The sequence below is a fragment of the Rhinolophus ferrumequinum genome, chromosome 23, assembly GCF_004115265.2.
Source record: "Rhinolophus ferrumequinum isolate MPI-CBG mRhiFer1 chromosome 23, mRhiFer1_v1.p, whole genome shotgun sequence".
Taxonomy (NCBI): domain Eukaryota; kingdom Metazoa; phylum Chordata; class Mammalia; order Chiroptera; family Rhinolophidae; genus Rhinolophus; species Rhinolophus ferrumequinum.
The window spans coordinates 34,864,611-34,878,589 of record NC_046306.1 but is presented as its reverse complement, the minus strand read 5'-3'; the positions used below and the strand labels follow the sequence as shown (position 1 = coordinate 34,878,589).

Sequence of the window (13,979 nt, the reverse complement as noted above, 5' to 3'; positions counted from 1 at the left end):
CCTGAGCATCCTTAAAACCATTGTTTGAACTCTGTCTCTGGTAGGTTGCTTGCCTCCTTTTCACTTAGTTCTTGTTCTGGAGTTTTCTCCTGTTCTTTCATTTGGGACATATTTATTTGTGTCCTCATTTTGGCTGCCTCCCTATGTCTATTTCTATGTATTACATAGATCTGCTGTGTCTTCCCGTATTGGCCAGATCACCTTCTGTAGTAGCTACCCTGTGGGACCCAGTAGCACTGTCTGCCTGGTCACCTGTGCCGAGTGCTCCAGAAGTGTCCCTTGTGTGGGTTGTGTGAGCCCTTCCATTATAGATGAGCCTTGGTTGCTGTTGGCATATCAGTGAGTGGGAATGATCCTTAGACTAACTAGCTGTGGGGTTTGGCCACATCCACAGCTTATGGACTGCTGTCAAGGGCCTTACCCCATGAAGTGGGATTTGCCTCAGTGGGCTCTGGTGCCTACTGAGACTGCCCTTTGGGTGTGTTGCTTGTGGGGCTAATTGGTTGGTGTTCTGCTGTGGTCTGGAGCTGACCTCCAGGTGTGTTGGTTCTGGGGCTCTTTGAGAGTGGCGACAGTACAGGCCCAGGTTACCCACTGCCTATGACTGGTCAGAGACTATCTGGTGGGAGTTACAAAGTGATCCACGATTGTTCCTGCCTGTGCTGGACCTGGAAGAGGCCATACTGTGAACTGAGGATGGCTGCCATCAGTACCAGGCCTGGGGTAGCTCTGCAAAATGCCCAGGACACCCCAAGGCCTGCCGTTACCTGCCAGATTCCATAAGGCTCAGCCACTGATAGAGCCTTGTGTGGTACATGAGTTGGGTGAGTCTGTGTCTTCAGGGAGTTACCAGGGTGGGACGGGTGTTCATCAGGTTAATGTAGATTCTTTTTAGGTGCCAGTGCTGATCATGGAGTTACTCAGCAAAAGTCTCAGAGTGCAACAAGGCCAGCTGGCCCTCTCCTGGGTTCTGCGGACCTCCAAAATTGTCCAAGAAAGAGTACAATATGGAAACTGGCTTCTTCAGAGAAAGTGCCTCCAGTTTTGAGACTTGAGTAGGGGAGAGTCCCACTCAAGGGTAAAGTAAGCAGATTTCACCTACCAATGTAGATTCAGCTTTGGCCATGTCGGGGAGGGCTCAACACAGGAAAGATGGTGCCAGCTACACAGGAGGAAGGTTCTATACAGGGAAAGTGGCAACTGTCCCTCCAGTCCTCACTCTGAAGCCACATAACTCAGTCTCTCCCTATATGTTCCTCATGTCTCCCGAGTCACTGACCCTCTGCCAGAGCCCAGGTGAGTGGCTACAAACAACTGAGTTTGTGTGTGGACCCTTTAAGTGGACATCCATGTTTCCTGCACGTCTTCTGTCCCACCTGGATGGTCAAAATCCCCACTATGTTTCACAGGCAGATGTTGTGGGGCCCCTCTTTCTGGCACTGGTACTCAGGGCTGGGGAATCCAGTGTGAGCCTGGGGTCCATAGTAGAGCTTATATTTTTAATGTAAGGTTTCTACTCTTAAATTTCTCTAAATAAGCATCAAAACAAATCCTGCAGGTAAAAGGATCTATTTTTAGAGCTATTGAAAGCAGTTTTCTTTTGCCAGAATACCTGAATGTAAGCATTATGTAGAGAAAACAATCACTTTAATACGTATACAATCACAATGTTTTTAGAAATGACCTAATAAGAAATATAAAAGTGTCTCCTTCTCCTTTTCAACAAGACAATTTTCCATTGTTTTGCAGACTCTCTGACATTTCTGATTTTCATAATGTTTTCTGGACATAAAAGAATGCGATAGTTGCTGTTGGTCCTCAGCCCATAGCCTTTGAGCTTCATCACTTTCCTTAGAACTTCTAATTTCCATATTCTGTATTTCTGTCTGAGAGCTTCCCCATAAACTGCAGAGAGCCACATGAAAGGAACCTTGGGATAGCCACACACTCTCCTCTATTTCTTAACAGATGACTGACAAAAGTTGAGGTACAAATACCCCAGCTCCCTTATTCCTCATATGGGATAATTTAAAGTTTAATTTTACACAATTTCCCAAAGTGTCCCTATTGCCTTAAGCATCTGTCACTGACAGTTATGACTTGTTTGATAATGCATCTCTTTAGACTACTTTCCCTTCCCTGTATCTCTGTATCACTTTCCATTCTGTCCTACCTTCCAAATAAACTACTTGTGCTAAAATCATTGCCTTAAAGTCTGCTTCTAAGGCCACTGTACCTAAAACAGGGAACAAGGAATATTATATAAATAAATAAATAAATAAATAAATAAATAAATTCCTTTTTGCTTTAAAATGACTTCAAAAGTGAATCTTTCTGAAACCATTGTCACCCAATAAATACGGATGTACTAACATTAAAAATGAGATCTCATAATTGTATACTACTATGGCAGGTATTGCTCATTAACAAGAAGGTATACCCTCACTCTTTCTTCCTTTACCAGAATCCAAATTGCATTCAAGCATTAGATAGCTAGGTGCCTCTGGGTAACTTAATTCCTCCACAGGTCCAGGGAGAAAAATCTGGATTAGTCTGAACAATCATGTTCATTTAATTCCCATTTTCATTGACTACTCAGGAATGGGCAGGAGATGCCCTTCTGGATGATGGGCCAGAATATAAGAAGTTTTATGAGAGCCTTCTCAGAATGTTTATCTCAGTCTTTAAAAAGGGCATAAAGAGGAGTCATTCTCTCCCCTAGCCTTCACATGTTGTGTAAGGAGGTGGTCTAGAAGTTATGGCAGCCACATCAAAAAATATGAAGTGACAAGCCTGACAAAAGACAACATGTGAAAGGTAGCAGAGCAGAAAAAGGAATGGTGAATTGGATTTTTTGATATCTCTGAACAACTGAATTAACTAATCCTGGAATAGCCATATTTCTGGACTTCTTGTGATCTGAGATAATAAATCTCCCTATTGTTTAATCTTTTGTGTCTTCTGTTATTTGCAGCCTAAAACTAATAGAAATGCCATGTCAGTGTGCAAAAAGCTCTCACACAGAGTATTTCATTTGTTTAGGTAAAGGCAAGTTAGCTAGCGGTCCCTGTTGTTGATCTGTCAGTCACTACTGCATCCCATACTCTTTCTTGAGCAGTCACTGAAAATGGAAACTGAATAAACACTGTTGGTTGCCATTGATCAAGGTTTACTCCTCTGGATCTAGTTATACATAGCAGGAAAAGTCAGGAGGGAAAGTTACTGAAAAACCCGCACTTAATCTGTGCGCTAGTTATTATATAAGCCCATCCGCATGCGCCTACCTACTAACAGGTTTGGGATAAGACCTAAATGAGATAACACACATACAGGCTTTACAAAGAGCCTGTCATATTGCTCTGCAATTGTCGGTTATAACATTACTAGTAGATCAAAGAAGGGGCTCCAATCCACCCTGAGCAAGGGTCAGTGCTTGTTTTCTGGACAAGATCAACTGACTTTTGAAATAATCCAAAAGTGGGGTGAAAAGTTGTTGGAAAGAAAAAAGTTATCTCAAGGAGAAGACTTAGGATAACAAGGGCAAAGGGGTAACAAAGAGCAGGAGATTGGGGAGGGAATATTAGCAGTTCACATTGCTAAAAGTACTAGACAGATTGTAGTTAGCAAAAAGTCTTCAAAGACAGGCAGGGGTTAGATCACAAACTTTGTGTGCCATGTTAACAAGTATAGACTTAATTTGTAGGGGCAGTAGGGTTTATTAATAGTGAGGCTTTATCTTACATTAAAATTAGATAAGATTTTATAAGATGTTAGTTTATATTATACTAACGGCTATTGAGGATGGAATTGAGAAAGGCAAGCCCAGAGGGAGCCTTTCCCCATTTCTCTTGAAACAAGTCCTTTCTTCATGAACCGGGCTGCTTATTTCACTCGATATTCCTGAAGACATTTAGTCAGCTCTTTTTCCTAAACCATAATGATTGGAAAATAATACTAAATTTACAGACATTCATTTAAAGCAGAATAATGTGTCATCAAACCTCGCAGGCTCAGTAGAACCACATGTGAAAAACATTAAGAATTTCTGGGATGTGCCTAACAGATCATTAAGAAATAGCTTTCCAAACATATACTATTTCTTAGCTATTTTAATGTAAATCACAGAAAACAAAACTGCTGAAATTCATGATTTCACAATGCACAATGTGAGTCATTGTCCCCAGAGCATTCTTTCTATAGAAATATTACAATGTTAGCATATTTTCCTATAATGTTAGTGTAATCCACTGACATATATTTTATTTGTGGTTTTCAGGTTGTTCAGTAGAAACCTGTTTTTTGTTTTTTGGTATTTTTTATGCCTATGTATTCAGGGTTGGTTGTAAGCATATTCTGGAAAACTAGCTGATGTAAGGAGTGTTATCAATGTCTGTAAAGGTTTGAACCCAAAACTGCAATCTGAAAAGAAATATAAATCAGACTTGAAAGACTTCTGTCTATGAAGAGAAAATTCCAGCCCAAACCACTAATGATAGCTGACAGCTTAATTTAAAACATAGACAAAATGTCTCCCTTGATCTACAATTTTTTTTAAGAAAAAATAAGTGTAAGTATGAATAGGCAGAAAGTAAATAAAATTCTGAAAGGCAACATTGGATCTTCATAGAGTCAGTATGCCCTCAAAATAGATCTTTAGCAACGGCAGAATTTGTGTCATTTTTACCCATCTTATTTTAACTGAGAAATAAAAAAGAAACACAATAAGAAAGGAAATCAGGATTTAGAAATAGTGTGAAAAAAATATGTTTCCTATGAAAAAAATATTTTCTATGCAATTAAATTTCACAAGAGTCACAATTGGGTTGAGAGAGACATGAAAAATACTGATGTGAGAGTCATTCTGGTGACTTTCACTGCACCTTTATTGTATTCTAAGCTATGCAAGATATTTGATTATAGTCATCATGACAGTAGAAAATGTTTGTTTGTTTTTTCTTTCTCAGCATCCTGACATCAGCCTTACTCACTGCCCTGGCCTTAGAAATCAACTTTTTTATTTCTCCCCTTCCCACTCATTTAACCCCATCAAACCTCTGGGTTTGATCATAAGTGGGGTGGATTTAACCCAGTCATCAACATGGATCCAGTAACTTTTGGCTGCATTGAATGGAAAACCAGTAGGAAGAGGGGAGAACATAACAGGCAACTTGAAATTAATGTGAATATATGGTTTATTTGATATCTTCATTAACCAGTTTTTGGAAGTATAAATAATCAAAGAAGTTATTCTAAGTCCTCTAAGCAACCAACTGTCATAATTAACATGCCTAAATGCCATTAAAAATGCAGACTAGGGTACAACACCTCTCTAAAATTGTTCTAACCTAAAATTAACCTAAAATAGGCACACCAATATAGTAAGATATGGCCAGGCACATGTGACCCTATGGCATTGTAGAAAGATGTCAATTTTAGAGTATTACAAACTTGGGCAGGAAGTTTAGCTTTGTTATTTACTCATTGCATAACATTAATCACCTCACTTTTCTACTGTGCCTTACTTTCCTCATCTGTAACACGAAAATAATACTTGTATCACAGTGAGATAATAGAGATTAATAATAATGTAGTGACTAGCACAGTACCTGCTATATTGTGGATGCTTAATAAACATTAATAATCATTATCATTGCTAACTTTCAATACCTTGGAACTGCCTGTGTTCAAATGACAACTAGCAAAAAGTGCAGATAGACCCAATTATAAACAAATTATATCCCCAGATTTCATCTAAGCAAAGTTGGAGAGTTAACCTCAGATTTTGGTATGGAAATATTGTTATATATGATGAATAGATTGACAAATAAGAACACAAATGTCTACATAAATGGCAGTATACCCAAAGAGCACTGCTAGTAGTAATCTAAAGTCAAATGGCCAGTTATAAAGGAGTCACAATGAAAAAACTCAATTCAGAATTGTAAACTGGGGTGTGAGTCCACATCTTCTCTGCTTGCATTAACGATATGAAAAAAAACTTGGGGCCTTTCCTAACCCCTCAACCTCTCATCCATAAAACAACGAGAATGAGGTTCTCTAAGCTCAACACTTCTCCCCTAGCATGGTGAAGGAGTTCTTACAAGGTAAAAACAATCCAAAGAAAATGTGAGGCACGTACTACTATGAAAAGCAGTACAGAAAGCACTCAGAACCAGGAAGAAGGGCTGGGAAACTAATGAGAAGGTCAAGGACTTGAGGAGCATCAGTGAAGGGGATGAAAAGTATTCTAAATATGCCCTCCCATTACCCTTCTGTAGGATCTTGAGGTAATCAAGGGAGCAGTGAATCAGAGGCTAATGCAGGCAGGGGACAAGAGTATGAATATAATGGGTGTTGACAAGTACCTAGATGGCATGTGTCCTTCCTTTATCTTATCCTTCCCTTTCCCGTACTGTTACGCCTACCTTGCCACTACTAGAATGCATTTGGCCCTGGGACAAAGTGAGAGTGAAATTCCAATTTACTACCATAAATTGGAAGGGAAAACCTCCATTTGTCCAGTCAGCTGCTTTCCATTCAAGAGAAAGTTTAGGACATCTCTTGAGCCCTAGCCAACTTCTGAGAAGGTGGTAAGAATATGAACAATTTGAAAGGGTGGGTAAATTTAGACCACATAACATATTGGAAAGGACACTGGTGGGTGAAGAAAAGTGAAACCTTAAGGTAACAGACAAAACTCAAAGAGGAGTTCTGAAACTGATTTCACCATATCTGGTGAAATAAGTTGGAGACAAACCTTTTTCAGCATGAGATTTCTACCATAACCAGAATGACTATATGTCCTAATTTATTACTTCAGACCCCCGGGGTGATTATAAATAGCACTCCCTTACACTTTTAAAGTGCCATGCTTTAAATAATAAATTCTGTAGTCAAGCTAACCAAAACATATAGGGAATATTCCATCCACCTTAAAACTAAGGCTATTTTAGAGTTTATGATTTTATTTGAATTTTATCAAGAAAAATGTCCAGGTCACCAAGCCTCTCACCACTAGACTGGCCTATTCCTGGGCCTCTACCAACCGAAAAATGATCTCAGGACAAGGCAGGAGTGCTCAGATACAGTGTCTACAGACCCAGAATTAGATCTTGTTACAGAATTTGGGGGTACCCAGAAAGCATAAGCTAGTAGATTTCTGGAAGGGGTCTCCATTTATGACATTTGTCAGTGGATTAGTTAGGATCTCTGCTATGTTACAAAGTGCAACTAGAGGTCAATATTTTGTACCTGTGGAGAACTAACACTGAAATTAATGCTTGTGATTGGCTTAACCCTAGGAGCTCCCAGTGAGCCAATAGGAGCTCAGTAGCCATAGGAACAGAAGAGATGGGAAACTGTTAGGAGAAGGTGGAGTCCACTGATCTCTTGTGGAGGAAGCTCAGTGATTTCAAAAAAGCCCAAGAGAGGCAGAACACATGTTACTGCAACATGGGGATACAACCTGAAGGCCTCTGATTCTGAACCTGCAGGTCATGCAATTGGCACCAGGACATAGAAAATATAATTGCAGAAGGAGAACTGCATACCTTGAGCAGGGTAGGGATGGGGAGTTCTTTTATAAACGGAGTAGCAAATGATAACTCTGCTCATAGAACAGAAAAATCAGTGCATAAAATCAACTGTACTTTGAGGAATTATGCATGCCAGAGAGGAATTGTACATGTTACGTGTTCCCCTTACTATGGAGAATACAGTGATAATATCAGACTCTCTCTGCCTGCTAGTAATTTGAGGGGAAAGTATGCCATCATTTTGCAAGGCCTCAAAAGTTTCTTCTGAGGAAGAGGATGGAAAGAGTTACAGCTATCCTTCTACCTCCCTTTTCTGGAGCAGGAAAAATATATTTTTTTTTTCTTCAGGAAGGGCACCTATGAAAGTAGGAACACAGAAGAGGGTTTTCTATAATACTTGTCAAACTGGTAAAATATTTTTAGCATTAGAGCACGCAGAGGGATGCGCCAAGAGATATTCAATCTTGGTAATATGAAAGATCTGACGGTGTCATAGGCATTTGCGTCACTCATTCATTCAATAAATATTTACTGAATGCCAAACACTGTTCTAGGAATCAGGAATACATCTATGAATAAAACAGACCCAAATCCCTGACCCTAGTGAGCTTGTATTCTGGAGTTGGGACATTATATTCTAATATTTGATGTTGAGATTAGATCCATGAAGGTCAGTTTTCTTTATTGTCTTTATCCACAGAATAGACCAGAAGACTTCCTCAGTCCTATCTGAGGAATTTAATGACTGGCAACCTGGCCAAAGACCATATAAAGATGAGAAAATATGCAGGGAACAGGAGCAGAGCATTTTAAGAGATCAAGAGGCCTACTGGGGAGAGAAGGAATTAAATGTTCCACAAATAAGAAGGGTCACTGTCTATGTAGTACAGACCAAAGGCCTCTGGCACCCACTGAGAAGCTGACGGAACAAGCCCCAAAGAGTAGTGGTGACTCATCCAAGACGATCTCTGTGTAGACTGCTATAGGCCTCTCAAATTCAGAGTCAAGAACTTCCTTCTGGGTTAAGTGCTGTGACTGACCAGGCTAAGAAGTTCTCCTCATAATTACATTTGACTTGGGCTTTTTGTTGTTGTTTGTTTGTTTGTTTTTGCAGGTGAAGATTTTTCTGTTTTGTTTTATTTTCAGAAATAGACTATACTGCTACAGCCTTCCAATGTTGAAGACACATTACATGAGTTATTTATGTTATTTTTGTGGCTATGTTGATATTTTAAAAAGAGTGGTAGGAAACTGAGCTATGGAATTTTCTAGGTGATTTTACCCAGTGGTTTTCAAATATATACAATAGCATTTTACTCAAAAGATGAAAATATAAAACAAAAGCAGAGATGCTCTGATTAGAATTAGAGTAAGGAGCAGAAGTCTTGTCTGATCTCTCATCACAGTGGCCTTTAAACCCCTAGAGATGCACAGAGATTGAAAACCTGGACCTGTCTGCACTGGCAGGGTGCACTGTCTCACATCCACATAAACTGACAGCATTGCCCTGTACTAAAGTAAAGGAAATATGTCACAAGGTATAAGCCATTTCAGTGTAAACAAGAGAATCCTAATTAAAAGATTTCCCATGGAATAAACTAACTGTCAGAATATACGAGCTGGACATGGATAATAAAGTGACAGCCAGGGCCTCTGACCACAAGGATGAATTGTCAGAGGAGAACAATAGTGAGATGAAAACAAAAAACAAATATAAAAAAGAATTATGACTAAGGGTATTGTGAACAGGCTGATTATTCTCGCCACTGATGAGATTACAGCCACACACACACACACACACACACACACACACACACACACACTCTTTGTTCATCCAACAAGCATTTACGAAGTGCTTACTATGTGCCAGGCATGTTGCTAAGTGTTTAGAATACAGAGAAAAATAATATAGTCATCATTGTGAAAATGCTTATAGTCTTCTACAGAAGACAAACCTGTAGGTATGGAGATATAAAGAAAATCTTATGTAAATGAATATATACTGTACCTATATATAAGATGTGATCAAAGAATACAGTGAATGTTTAAATTTAAAACATCATTATAGTAAAAGACACATTGCCATTAATCCGCCTCAAAATATTCCCCCTTGCTTTGAACACATTTATCCCATTGTTCTTGCCACTTTCTGAAGCAGTTCTGGAAGTCCTCTTCTGTGAGTGTCTTTAGTTGCACTGTTGTGGCTGCCTCGATGTCCTGAATCAATTCAAAACGTTTACATTTATTGGTCATTTTGACTTTGGGGAAGAACCAGAAGTCGTTCAGTACCAGATCCGGTGAATAAGATGGATGAGGACACACTGTAATATTTTTATTTCACAGAAATTGCCATATACCAGAAGTGATGTGTGACATGGAACATTGTCATGATGGAGGAATATTTACAGCATGCTTTAAAACACACTTCTCTTAACCACAGCTCACACCCAACTGACTGCACCAAACAAGTTGAAACTTGTTACACAGTTACTAAGTTTCGGTGTGCCACTTCCCGTATTGAAGATCCCTGCCTTTCCGTTGGATGGCACTCGGCAGCAGCATTGACAATATTTGTTGATCATACCTCATATACTATAGTACCTAGCATACAGAAAGCTAAGTATAAATGTTATATATTATTAGCACTTTAATCCTCTATTTCCATTCACTTGCTCCCAGAAAAAAAGAGAGGGTGTTCAAGGAGTGAAGACTTCGATAAGCAACCTAAGGTCAGGTAAGAGGTATCCAAAGATGTAAGTTTAGAATAATGGAAGCTTTTGCTCTAGTTTATGCAAGGTGAGGATGACAACTAACTTGCTTGGGGTGATGAAAGTCACACTTTATAATATATATGGAAGAGATAATATTATGAGAAAAACATTACGCTAAGGGAAAAATGGAGGTATCCAATCTACTTTTATTAAGTCTCTGCTTTGTAGTGAATCATGTTAATCCTCTCGCCTGTGTCCTCAGGAAATCTTCAGTAAAATATAATTTGCAGTGAGTGTGTGTGTGTGTGTGTGTGTGTTTTGCTAATGTTCTTCTTAAGGTTGGCCCTGGTTGAGAAAAGTAACTTCTAGAAGACAGAGTGGATAGAGGAGGGATGGGTTACCACAAGGCCCATAAACAAAACAAGAAAAATAAAGCAAAAGCATACCATTTATCAGTGGAAGATAAAAGAATATCGAAGGCACAATGGGAGCAGAAAAAGAAGAGTCATCTCTGGATATGGGGAGGTCAGGAAAGGCATACAAAGTACATGGTGTTTGAGATGAGTCATAAGGAATGAATAGTTCATTAGGGAAGATGGCAGAGTGGGAGTAAGGAGTGAGGGATTAACATGTGGAGAAGACTGTAGCATGCCAATTCTGATAATTAAGAATAGTTCAACACAGCCAGAAAAGAAGCTACAAAAGGAGAAAGAGAGAACTCAAACCATATAGGATCTGGAGCTCTTTTTACAAAGATAGAATCCAGCCATCTTAGAGATGAATTAAAATAAAGAGTTCAGGAATGGTAAATCATAGTATATGAACTAACTGTTTTCTTGAATTTTCTTTTTTGTTGTTTTTGTTGGGTTTCAAAAAAGGCACTGCATATAAATTGACTTTACACTCTACCATCTTTTAAAATAAGTCTCTAGTTTATGCACTCTTGTGATGTTCTAGGTTCTAGCAACCTACCTATAGATTCTGACCTCCTTATTCTCTAGTTTTGGACATCTAATGGTTTCAGGAGTAAAAGATCACTAACCAGCAGAACTGTTAACTTATTTTCCTGAATATATTCCATAAAATTTATTACTCTTGGCTCTAGAAAAGGTCTCCTTATCCCTGATTTCAAGCAGAAAGATCGGAAAGTTTCTAGAATTACAGAGAACTTCTTTTGGGGTAAAAAATTCCAGTGATTAAAAATTCACATTGCTATGAGTTTCTTTGTTGTACTTAACTTAGTAGCTTACTCATTTCTCTTATCCATCTCTAGTGGAAAGGACCAAATGATCTTCTGTATCATATTGATATATTTTAAACCACCCTAATTTTCATTTCCAGAGGCTGAAAAATTGTAATCACTTGTTATACATACAACTTTAATCTTTTTTCTGCTTTCATAATTTCATGAATAAGCCTGTCCTATCTTGTTTCAACTTTAGGGATTGTCATTCTTCAAGAAGTCTTTCTTGTGAAATCCAGACCTAACTCATATCTGCGCTTCCTCTCTTAACTGCATAATTTCACCTGAATTATATCCTATGCAGTGCTGATATAAACACTTTGGTCTTATCTCCCTCGCTTGGTGAATGTTTCACAAGGGCAGGAACCAGGCTTTATATTTTTACATGAAGTGCCACTCTTTTCTTCTTACCTTCTTCTCTCTTGGATTCTGGGATACCAAAACCTCCTCTAACAAATAAGAGGAGAAAAACAATATAATTATATCAATAAACACCTAACAGGCATTTGGTAATATTTAGCAGCCATCCTCAGTAAACTCTAGCATAGAAATAACAGGATTCATCTTAAAGAATATTTACCAAAATTCAACCGTAAACACCAAATATCGTAAAACACTGTAGCCATTTCCATTCAGATAATGAAAAAAAGGGGGGAGGGGACGGGAACTCTTGCTTCACCACTATTGTTTTAACATTTCCTATGAAGTTCTAGCTAACAAATGAGAATCCCAAATTATACAATTGATAAAAATATTGGTAAGAAAAGAGACAAGATGACTTTATTTCTAATTTCAGAAACGAGTTAATAAGAGAATTCAATACGGTAGCTGGATGCAAATAAGCATTCAACAATAGCATTTCACTCGAGCAATAATAACTAATTGTTAGTGAATATGGAAAAAATAAATCCTATTCACAAAAGCAATATAAACTATAAAATTTGTAAGAATGAATTCATAATAAAGGTGCAATACCTTCATAAATAAAACTTTAAAATCACATAAAATAGAAAATAAGAAATGAAAAACAGAGTTACAATTTCAGTGTTTTGTGGTGACCGTTGTTAACTGGAAAATTATTTTAACATTCATCTAATAAATAGAAAGCCAAAAATGCTTGCAGAAAAAGAATTCTGAAAGAGAACTTTCCCCATCATAACAGTTTACAAAGATGCCATAATCAATATAGCATGGTATAGTTAGTAGAATAGACAAAATATTAGTAAAAACATAGTCAAGAAAATATGTACCTAGAGAATGTAATATGTGACAAAAGCTGCATTTCAAATCAGTGCGAAAGGATAACTGATTTATTAAATTGCACTGATAATTGGTATCATGTAGGAAAAAATGAACTCCTATGTCGCACTACTTACAAAATACATATAATTATATTTTGAAAAACTAAAGGTCCAAAGAATTAAAAATAACAGCATTATAAAATAGAATATTTTAAGAACTCTGAGGTGAAGAATATTTCTTTAGCAAAACAGGATACTCAGCTGCTTAAGGGGTTTATAAAATTTCCACTTTGCTTTCCATGTATCTTTCTCACAGTTTTTCAGTTAGTTCTATAATTAAATGGATTTTATTCTACTTTTACAGTATATTGTGAAATATTTCATTTGATCTTCTATAACATTAATTCTGCATGATAAGCAGCAAGATTATTTTCTTTTTCATCTCATCTACTGAGTTTGGTAGAATTTTGATTTTATTTTCAGTTCCAGAATATTTTTGGATACTGTTCTAAACTGCTTTTTTTCCACTCTTCCTGAGAACACTTCTTCCTCTTTTAGTTCTTTCATTATTTCTAATTCAATGGGATCCTTCTCTTCCAGTTGTCCAATTGCTCTTCATCATCTAGAATATTCTTAAATGAATTGTGAACTGCCTTTCCCTCTCATCTGGATGTTTCTTTAGCAAATACTGTTCTGCAAACAGTGGAAAATGTACAATGAAAGTCCCAGCTGAAACTGTCCTGGGTTTTGTAGTCAGCACTTTATGGAAGTTCCTGAAGAAATCCATTGTAACCTAGGTCATTCGGTAGAGCAGATTTCTTCAATTCATAATGCCTTGGTGCCACTGAACACACTAACGCAGCTTTCCTCTAGTTCTGGAGTCAACAGAATTAGGAGGCCCCTCCAAGTAAGACTAACAGCAAGATTTCCTCACCTGTATTAGTGAAGGTAACATCAGCTGTTAAAAAAATTTCATGGTTTACCACAACAGAAGTTTATTTTGTGCTCATGCAGCCGTCCAATGTAATTGTTTCTTGTTAGTGCTTTTCTCCATGTGGTGATGCAGAGACCCATAGTCGTTCAATCTTGTGGCTCTGATATTCCCTATGTCCTCAGTCTTCTAAAACCAGTTAGCAGACAAGGAAAGACAGCATGGAGAAGTAACATCTGCTTTCTAATAGCCTTGGCCTAAAAATGACACACATCATTTTTTCTCACATTCCATTTATGAAAACTAGATAGAGGCCCC

General features: G+C 37.9%; 1 protein-coding gene across 2 annotated transcripts in view; it reads right to left on the bottom strand.

The window, feature by feature from the left end:
- The window catches only part of MACROD2 (mono-ADP ribosylhydrolase 2), a 2,095,255-nt gene that overhangs the window by 1,560,210 nt on the left and 521,066 nt on the right, over positions 1 to 13,979 (bottom strand). The gene's annotated exons all lie outside the window — the stretch shown is intronic.